The sequence below is a fragment of the Teleopsis dalmanni genome, chromosome 2 (genome assembly GCF_002237135.1).
Source record: "Teleopsis dalmanni isolate 2A chromosome 2, ASM223713v2, whole genome shotgun sequence".
NCBI classification, from domain to species: Eukaryota; Metazoa; Arthropoda; class Insecta; order Diptera; family Diopsidae; genus Teleopsis; species Teleopsis dalmanni.
Window position 1 is genome coordinate 31,989,137 of NC_051847.1, and position 11,281 is coordinate 32,000,417.

The window sequence follows — 11,281 nt, forward strand, 5'->3', positions numbered from 1 at the left end:
AGTGATGTATAGCTCGTCTCGTAGAACTGCTTGAGAGTATATAAAGTCACATATTTTACAAAAGTTTTCTGAAATCCCTATATTGTAAACATTATATATTGAACATTATATATAAACTATATTGAAACCTTTAATATGCAGCTATGAATGGAATAAAAATTACAATTGCAATAGATTTATGTTATTATAAATGTAATAAAGTAAACTACATCCTTATTTATATCTTCTTAGGGAGGTATTAATCATTCGTATACAGTTTATCGTCTTATCTATTACCCAGCACATTATTCTATATCGTTACATCTCGTCTAACATTGTCATAATAAAACATTTTTGTTGGATAAATCTTTTCAATTTATATACATATGAAATGAATAACAATATATACATAGATACTAACAATATAAACATACATTGAGCTAATCTAAAGCACTGTATTTCATTTTTTATAAGCCAACACAAAAATTTAAATTTTATTGTTAATTTTTTGTTTTCCATTTACAATACAAACGATCTTTTGTTTAAATCTTACACTCTCAGATAATAAAATTTGAAATAAATGAGATACTCGTATGTATCTGAATGTATACACAAGAGCATGGCGGATTAATTAAGTGATGACTTAAGTGATCAGTTTTTAATACGCACATGAATAAATTAAATACTTACGCATTTACCAGAACTACCGTCGAAATTTCGTAAATGGTCCTGTGGCGCAATGGATAACGCGTCTGACTACGGATCAGAAGATTCCAGGTTCGACTCCTGGCAGGATCGAAGTTTTTTTTTAGATATATTCTGATTATTTTTAAAAAATGGTTAATATTTTTGGATACATATATTTAGAAATACATATATATATTTAGATATATACATGTGTTTAGATATATACATATGTTTAGATATACATATACATATGTTTAGATATATATATATGTTTAGATATATATATATATTTGGATACACATACATATATTTAGATATACATATTTAGATATATATTTAGATATTTATATTTAGGTATATATCAAGATATACATATTTCGATACATATATTTTAATAAATATATTTAGATATATATTTATATAAATTTAGACATACATTTATATATATGTAGCTAACTCTTATGAGCAATTTTTTTAGCACAAATTTGCAATACCAGTTAATTCAATTTCGATAGAACTCAACTCAACTCAAAATGTTTGCTAAAATACATAAAGGTCTAACTGCTTTATAGCATGCACGTATAAGGAAGTAATTGGAGAGAATTGCGGCTATAATCAAAATTGTGCGCTAGGTTTATAAGCCTTCAGCTATACAAATATTTTCCGTTAGCTCACATATCCAATTTTATGATTTAGACAATGAAAGTGGTGGTTATAGATTTAGACTTGTTCTTGAGTGGTTGTTACTATATACATATATCCAAAATAATTTGTATCTTTACTTGTAGTAATAAATCCATTTTTATAACAAAGTAAATTAAGTCATGACTGTCAAAGAAAAAAATAAATTCTACTGTAAAGGAAATAATTTTTAATTTATAATATTGAGAAAATTTGTTGTCTGGCTACAGTTTGAAAAATAAAAATACAAAATTAATAGTCTAATTTGTTGGATCCAATAAATTTGGATCCAATATATAATGTATGCACCAGAGAGGTTACATCGTGTAAACGCCATGCGAGAGTTGGGAACTGAAGAAATCAGAAAAGACTATCCTGACTTATATATAGAGTGCCAGAAACAATACTCAACAGAAGTTATGTTTATTCGTTATCGCATGAGAACAATATGTCGTGCTCATATTAATATTGTAAGAACCCGGCGTCGAGATGGGTCAGATACAACTGACGTAGATAGGCTAGTCGAAGAAAATGCTTTAACTATTAATCGCTTAGAACAACTTGTCAACTTAGCCATCGAATCAACATTTAATGAAAGAAATAATGAACTGTTACTGGCAGTCGAGTGTCTTAAGAGTGAAAAGAAAATATTCACATCCTTTCTTGTTGGTCTCACCATTCTTGGTGGTTTATGGATATACCTAAGATAGATATAAAAACTGTAAAATAAATTTATTCACAAATTTTATGACTCTGATACAAATTTTCAAACTCTTTTTGCAAGATTTATACTTTACACGAATAGTACAGAGGATGGGTGCTAAGATAATAGAGCTTTTGTCCTCTGTAAAAATGAATAATATAAACTCAGTCGTCTCTTCCACTCAATTGGCAACAAAATATAGACTTCAAATACAAAAAATATTTTATGTAATGCAATAAAATTATATCATTAATAGTCAAAACACCTGAGTTTGTTTCAATATATATTTTATTGAATTTAAATAAGCTTGAAGGTCGATATTGTCGTAATATATAGTACTTGTAATCAGGCAGTCACATTATACTAATATGACTGAACAACTAAACCAGACTAGAGATAATACCTAACACTAATGCAGAGTTTTAATACGAAATATTTAAATTATGTTATAATTCGTAGCAATAATCATTTTTTTTTTGTTTGAGATCATCTTGTTAAATATAGGTTGCTGAGAAATGATCTGTATATTATAATCTATACTTCTTCAGAAAGAAGAATTTCTCTTTCTATGGACAAGTACCTATCAAACTTATCTTATATGTAGTAAATTATCTGAAGGAAGAAGCCACCATTTTGTTATTTACTCATTACAACCTGGAAATTCAGTAACCCTTAATCCTGCTGTATTTAATGAACAAACGATGAATATATATAATACCATAGGTTGGTTAGTATGTTGGTTGCAGTGGCAGGCCATTGATTAACTTCCATGTACCTCAATTAGCGATTTTTCGCCATTTTGCTACCACATTCTTCGCAAGAACCATAGGAATTCTGGAAAACATGTTGGAAACCCGATAGTTATAATAAGATGTAGTGCACTGCTGCATCAAAATCAACTGCTTTCATTTTAATGATAATGATGATGTGATAAATAATAATCCAGTCAAGGCGCAAAGAGGGGTTTTGAAGAAACCTCGCAGTTAATATAGAGTAAAAGTGCTCAGGTGCACTGACTGAACTTCCCTCAACATAATAATAATATATACCTATTAATAATATTATATATAAACAATATAAGATTTTATTTGTGTGGCCATTAAGTTAAAATTTCTTGTTAAACTTACAATCAAGCTGGTCTTTAAAATCGGATAAATTTGAAGTCATGATACTAAATGATTTCGGGTTCTTGAATTTTTGTAATTCAATATAATTATTAAAGTTATCATTAAAGTTCTGCATTAAGGTTATCATTATTATTTGCAATATCCCATTTGTTATTTTTAAGTCCACCAATTATGCAAATACTAAAAGCCTAAAACAGTCTCCCGAATTACAATAGTTCTATTTCCTACTGGATGTTACTCACAGTTCTGATTGCTGCAGTAATGGCATATTATCTTCATATATTCTGCATTATTTTTTATTCTTTTGTTGAATAATGAAAACGTGGAAAAAAAACTAAATATTAAAAAAAAATAAGATACAAATAATATCGTAAAAATAGGTCTCGACAAACAATGAAAGGGAAGACAAGAATAAGCAAAAGCCATTGTGTAGTAAAAATATAAACTTCAAACTGCCAAGACAGAACTCCTTTGTAGTAAGTAATATATGAATAATAATAGAATACAAAACAAAATGATTCTATAGAGGTGGGGAAGCCAATGCTTCAAACTAAAATTTCACATATTATGTATAACAAAATTAATATTGCAATATATGAAAAAGGGGTGAAGTAAGCGTGGAAGCTAATAAAGAGACCACTACATTCGGTTTCTATAATTCATAAGTAAGAAATATCAATACTGATTCTTAATGAATAAGGATTATATGGAAAATTATAAAGAAACTGAAGCTTAGGGTTCCAAATTTTGAACCACTACGAGACCGACCTTTTTTTATAAAAAAAAACACTAAATGTAGATATGTTTAGGAAGTTTATGATTTGCAATGGATTAATTGAGTTTTGCAATAAATAGAACATTTGTGGGACATAATAAATTTTTACAATTTCATACTAGGTAAAACAAGATAGGTGTCTTCTTTGACTATGTCTTCTTTTATTTGCCATCGTAGAATAATCTGCATTACTGTTTTTCTTATATAGGCTAAAGTGATATTTCAAGTAACCTTTTAAAAATCTTGATCCGGATTTGTTGCGAAAACGTGACGTAAGCAAATTGAAACGTGAAATTCATCCTACTTACATATCTAATACTTACAGATCTCATCAAAATGCATCATTGTCCCTTCTAATAATAATGATAACCACTCAAATCATAATAGTTTTATTAAATTTCTCTAGGTCGAATTTCTTTAAAGAAATCATTAAATTTTTTATAGATTTCTAATTGTCCGGATTAACTCAAGAGACTTTCTGTCTCTACCTATTCCCAATAACACTCCTCTTTTTATACTACAACAAAGTTCAGGTGTTTACAGTTCAACCATAGAAGATGCAGCAAAAAATGCATGAAACTTCTCTCTTTCTAGATTTCTTGGTTTTCCCACAAACACTTATATTATATTACAATATGATTCGGGACTTTACGTAGCCATAGAATATCATTTTCTAGCGATATATATGCTTACGTATTTCTCACGATATTTGCATGTCCAGGAACCCCAAGGACACAATTTCACACTAACTCGCAATCTATCTCATATGAACTTAGTGTTCATGAAATAGCAGCTTGATTATCCGTTAGTATGGATTTGTCCCTTCATATCTTTCGATAACCAATAACAAATAATATTGGTTAGAAAATGCTAGGATGGTTTTTCATTGGTTCGCAATATTTCCTCCTAGGTCAAGTATCACTTTCAATATTTTACCCATCAATGGACCATATGATTGCATCTTATTTGTAAGAACAGGCATAATCAGTACTGCTCCATTTATTTTTTGTAAGTAATTTTACCACAAACCCGTGCTTTTGTCACCATTGTAGAGAATTCGACATTTTTTGATTACGACTATTGATGTGCAAAAAATGCTAACATATTTTTCCATAGGTCCGGCATTTGCGGTTCTTGGCTCTGAAGTATCTAAGGTCTAATTTTAGAAACATGTAGCTAAAAAACAACCTCCGTATATATTGTGCTCTGTTCAACACTTTAAATGGTTTTCTGAACCTCTTTCTGTATTTCAACTGATATAAACGAATATTAAAGTGCCAATGTACAATACCAATAAGACCAAGTCTTACAGTTAGGGTAATGGAACAATATACTTGTAAGTATGTTAGCAAATGTGAAAGATTACTACATACTAGTACTCTGGTGTCTTACAAAGCCTAAATGAGCTCTTATTGCTTCTTTATATAAGCAAGTGTGTCTATATTTGTATTATTGTGTTTCCACTGTAATGTGGCTATAATGACAACATCATTGGGGTAGGTTCAGGTTCGAGTTAACATAATGATAAGTACATAAATATTTAGAGCATACAAGCACATGGACTTAAAAAATGTATGTAATTCTGTTTGTGATAACTTTGTGATGCCTCTGCTCTGTGATGGGTCGGTCTGCGGTACTGTATTTACTCACGCACTCACATTTGTCAACTTCAAACACGTCTGCTTTTTGTATACACAACACGTTTGACATCCACTTCAACTGCTTACGTACACATTATGTCTGTCGCTTCGTCTCCACGTCTCTATGTCTGTAGGTCTGTTGTATTTAACTTCTGCAGTTTATGTTGCCTCGTAGACAGTCTAAATTGGATTTAATGAAATTTGAGTATTGTACATGCTGCAGTTACATTAAGTTTGATTAATGAAGAATTTAAAATGTTTTCATGTCAATTCTACTTGTAAGCGGGATTAGAGATATATTCCAGTTTAATTTTCACTTGTGGCACCATTCGATGTACTGGAAATATTTTTCATTAATTTTTTTTATTAATTTCAAGTTTTATTTACTTTAAGGAATATAGTAGTAAGTCATGAATGAAATATCGAAGCAACTAGTTCTGTTATTCTTTAAACATAGTCTCTAATTAAGTGTTTATTAGGAGCATGTAATGTCCACTACTTGTCTTTTACGAACAAACGGTGCTGTCCCAAATACTTTTGGATGCTTCCGAAACAAGTTCCTAGATGAGACATGAACAAAGTCCACGATAAGTTAATGTTATTGATTACTTGATTGTATATATAAATGACAAAAATATTTAATTTTACATTTATTTATTATATTTTATATAATTAATTATAATTTGAAAATATCATTATAATACCTATAATAAAATATATTTACAGGCACATTTATTCCTTACAACATTCAAATACAAATTAACGTTGCCACGTCAACAAGCCCGGCTAGCTCAGTCGGTAGAGCATGAGACTCTTAATCTCAGGGTCGTGGGTTCGAGCCCCACGTTGGGCGAAGTTTTTTTTATTTTTTTTTCTCCACGTAAATAAAATTTAGTTAATTTTATTTGTTTTAATATTTGAAAGTCTTTACATATAATCATAGAACTTCAATATATTTTAAATATATAGAAATTCATTTTGATAACATCTGTTAAAAATTTAATGATAATTTTTTTTTAGTTAATTTTTTTCATTGAAAGTGACGCATCTTATGACGAAAAGAAACTATTTAAAAGTTAGAAGAGTTCGAATAGAAATAAAAGGACAACAACAAAAGTTTTAGTTATTTTATTAAAGTTTGGTTGACCAAAAATGTAAACTTACATTTCTATCAATTTATTATTTTAATATATTTTGACCAACGAACCCGTTTTTACCCGTTGATAAATGGACAGGCGTAGCTCCCACTACATCCATTTTCCTTAAAATGTATGTAACATATATCATATAAATATAATGAAATGTTAAACCGATGTGTAAGATATTGACACGTATATGTTAAAGAAATTGTGAAGCAATCCGACGACTTTTATAAAATTTAGCGGAATTTTTTTGATTATTTTTATTTTATATATTTACTATAAAAATTACTATCTAATAACTTTTAAATAATAATAATAAATAATATATAATCATTTTACATTAATATATAATAACTTTTGCTTGCCCTTCAAGGTGAATTATTCCTTGTTTGCTTATAACACATCCTAGGTTAGCTTATGGCAAATCGGCGATCCAAAAGAACCACTTAAGCCTATTGGCATATTATGTTGCCATATAAGAACTTAGAGTTTTTTTTAAAACTCTAAAAAAAAAAAAAGTTCTTATATGGATTATGTGGTAGGTTTTTACCAAATTGCACTTATGGCAAAGCCAGAAATACTCTTTAAAAGGAGGTCCTGCTACTAGCCAAAATCCTTAAAAAACCAAGCGTATAACATTGTCAATCGACGCTGTTTATGCAGTGGACAGAAACAAAGCAGATGTTAGGCACTTTCATTGTCCTTTTCTCCTTTGTGACCGGAATGATTAAATGGGAAAGTTAATCTTTTACAGTGGTTTCCTAAGCGCCTGTTATCCGTCAACAAGACTACCGTAAAACTGATATCTGAACGGAGTTTGTCAGATTGCTAGGTTTTTTTCTTAATAACACCCGTGTCACATCCTAGTCACTTCATACTTTTGAACAAGCACATTTATGTTACAAATTGTTAACATTTCCAATTACATACTCTAAAATATACCATTAACTTACTAAAAGGAAACTTAGTCCACCAACGGGACAAAACCATATCAAATATCGCAACGATGTCTTTAATTAATATCGATAATGGTCCAATAGCTTTTGGGTATCAATTGAAGCCAAACTCAAATCTACTTCTTCTTTTAAGTCTTTAATTTTTAAAAGGTGCAAGCATATTATAGAATAAAAATACGGAGCGAACGTAGAGCAAAATATTAACTTTCAAAGAATTTTTGTATTAGATGAGCATAGGATTTATCAGTATATTAATCATTTTATTATTGTCTCAATTATTGATTGTGTTCGAATTATCGAGCCTATATTATATGTACAGTAGAAATAAAGTCGTCATAAAATTTGTAGACTCTCAGTTAATTATATAAAACCTATTAGCCTAAAATAGGAAATAACACCATTTTATGATTTTCACTAAAAATTTTCTATATTCTAAAATTTCCCAATCAAACATATAACTGAGAAGGGTCAATTGCAGTTTTAGAGCCATTTGATGTATCTGGCCCATTAGCTCAGTTGGTTAGAGCGTCGTGCTAATAACGCGAAGGTCGCGGGTTCGATCCCCCCATGGGCCACAGAGTTTTTTTTATTACAAAATATTTTTTTTTTTAAATATTATCCAATAAATAATATAAACAGAAATTTCTAACTCTACCCAAAAGTTCAAAATGAAGAAAATATTTAATAATCTTTATAAACAAAATATTGTTTGCTGGCTTTTTTTTTTAAATTTCACCTAGTCTACTTAAACTAATTAGTTAATTGCTTGTTTAATGATGATCAAAATGTTTTTGTTGCAAACTTTATCACACTTGCAAAAGGAGGTAGTCTCTCTTACGTAAAAGGACTCATTTAGCAAGTAATGGAGTAGCGTCATTCAAACCGCTTTTTATATGGATTTTGTGGTATTCGACATCCATGTATAATATTTAGCAATAATGTATAATTTTATAAGGATATTTTCAAAAAAATTTCCTAATAGCATATTCAATAAGAGAACCACAGATCAAGAATCAACCCCCAAAATTAAAAAAATTTATACTAAAAAATATCTTATAACCGATAGTAAACTCTCTAGTAGTTTCTGAAACCTATATTCCTTCTTCATTTAAAAAAATAATACTTAAACTCTTGACGACAAAAAACTATTGATCGCCCAACGTGGGGCTCGAACCCACGACCCTGAGATTAAGAGTCTCATGCTCTACCGACTGAGCTAGCCGGGCATTTGACCTACTTAGTGTCTGAGTATCTACAATTCTCTAAAATGTTAATTTTAAGAATTCGATATAAATAATTTAATAAATATATTACAAAAAAATTTTAAAATATATATAGAATCACAAAATCATATCTTTCCAGTTATATTTTAATTTTTTGTTCTCTTCTATTTCTCAGCCCAAAAGTAATTTGAAAAATATTGCGGCTAAACAAGAAGAGAACGACAGTAAAAATAGCGCTGAATGGTGAAGAATTATTCAGCAAGTTTAAAGTTTTGCTCTACAGGACGCTAACTCGAACGCAAATTAATACATACTATATAAGTTTGCAAATATAGATTTCTTCAACAAAGTTTTCTGTCGTCGTACATCCGTCTATCCGTTCGCCAGTACACTATCTGTTAACCCGTCTGCACTTCCATATGTTCCCTCGCTTGTACGTCTATTTATCCTTACGTCAGTCTTTCCGCCCGCCACACACTATCTGTCAGCTTGTCTGTACATCCATCTACCTCTGCTCGACCGTCAATCTATCTGTCCGCCCGGCCATACATTCATCTGTCTATCCAACTGTCTACCCGTAAACTCACCTTTACGCCGGCGCGTTCATCTATCTGTTCACCCACGCGGACAGATACTTTAAAATTGAATAGTATATAGTTTTACTTCAAAAGAAAATTATAATTCTCACTTCCTTAAATTGCTTTGTTATATATTATAGCTAAATTTTGTGTACACTTAACATATTTTAAAACATTTGTAACGAGTTACATTTTATATCCATTATATGAATCAGATTTACTTAGTGCAAGTATGACTTTTGGGAATTATATATAATTTTATAAATATTATAAAGACTAATCACATAACTATAATGTAGATTAAAAATTCTAGAGTATTCTTTTAGGTTTCTTAGCAAATTTTTAATTTTTTTTAAGCAATCATTTGATTGCCTGAATTTTTCATATGATATTTTACAATTATGTGTCGTTTTAGTGAACACAATAGCAAATTCTGTCGCCATTTTTATTGGGATTATATCAAAGCACACTAAAAACTTTATAATTCTCACATTCTTTACTTGCTTTGTCATATAAATTCCTGCCAAATTGTATATAGGATTAAAAAATATTTTAATACATTAGTAACGAGTTACGTGTTTTTCGTCATTATTGTTGAATGTAAATGCTCATTTACGTATATGTGTAGGAAACTGTATATAATTTTATAAATATAAACAATACTTACATAGCTCTAGTACAGCTTTTGAGTTGTCGATTATTCTGTTAAATTTTTTTTATAATTTTTTTTTTCTATTTATATTGCACTTTACTGAGTATCACAAATTTGAGTGACTTTTTTTTTTAAATAAAATTATTTTAATTTATTTTGAATCATTTTTATAATATTTTTTTTATATTTCTTTAATAATTTTTTTTTATTTTTTATAAATTTTTTTTTAATAATAATTTTTGAATTTCAACTGTTTAATAAATTAATTGTATATAAATAATTCCACTTTCCACACGCTTTCAATTTCACTTGCATTGATATATATATATATATATATATATATTTTAATTTATTTTTAAATTATAGCGATAAGCACATTTTTTTCATATTTTTTTTATTGGTCACATTGTTGGCAACCCCTGTAAATATAGAGAGAAAATATTTAAATTTAGCAACACTTTTCATTGGAGATATAATAAATTAGGGTCTATTTGAGGCATATAGCACAAATATCTTATATTAACTAAAATAGGAATAAGTACTTTCTAGAATTTCTGAATTTTTTCGCTCAGCCGATATAGTTTATATATGTATGTAATTTTTTATTAACAACACAACTAATATAAAATTTAATAAAATAAATTTATTAAAAACATAAGAAAATATTTTACTTTCAACTGGAAATGTCTTAAGCACGTACAACTTCGCGCGCACTTAAATAAAATTATTTGAATTATTTTTATGATTATTGCAATTACTCCGCGACGGACGTAATGCATTAAACCAAATGCAAAGTATAGCCAAAGCTTGCCAGACGCAATATTTTTCACGTGGTGTAGGTTAGGAACTTGAAACACAAACACAAACACAAATACAAATGCAAATGAAAACGCAAACAGTAAAGGCAATTAAATGAAATTGCAAGCAATTCTTATTGGAACACATACATACGAGTATGTGTAAGCTTGAGTGCACCTGCGCTCATACGCACACTTACACATATACACTATGTATGAGGAGCACTATCAAAATGCAGACTACACTACTGCACGTAGCCTGCCTACTCAGAAAGCACTGCATTGCAAGAGCATAAACATTCAAGTGCTGCTCTTTGTAGGTTTTGTTTGTGTTGTACACA

At 29.3% G+C, this 11,281-nt stretch overlaps 4 non-coding genes across 4 annotated transcripts; 3 read left to right on the forward strand and 1 right to left on the reverse strand.

Annotated features, from left to right (window-relative positions):
* Positions 1 to 704: 704 nt before the first annotated feature.
* Trnar-acg lies at positions 705 to 777 on the forward strand. Its single transcript has one exon. It is a non-coding gene; the product is annotated as a tRNA-Arg (tRNA).
* A 5,595-nt stretch (positions 778 to 6,372) lies between these two features.
* On the forward strand, positions 6,373 to 6,445 carry Trnak-cuu. Its single transcript has one exon. It is a non-coding gene; the product is annotated as a tRNA-Lys (tRNA).
* Positions 6,446 to 8,191: 1,746 nt separating this feature from the next.
* Positions 8,192 to 8,265, forward strand: Trnai-aau. Its single transcript has one exon. It is a non-coding gene; the product is annotated as a tRNA-Ile (tRNA).
* A 578-nt stretch (positions 8,266 to 8,843) lies between these two features.
* On the reverse strand, positions 8,844 to 8,916 carry Trnak-cuu. Its single transcript has one exon. It is a non-coding gene; the product is annotated as a tRNA-Lys (tRNA).
* Between the last annotated feature and the right edge of the window lie 2,365 nt (positions 8,917 to 11,281).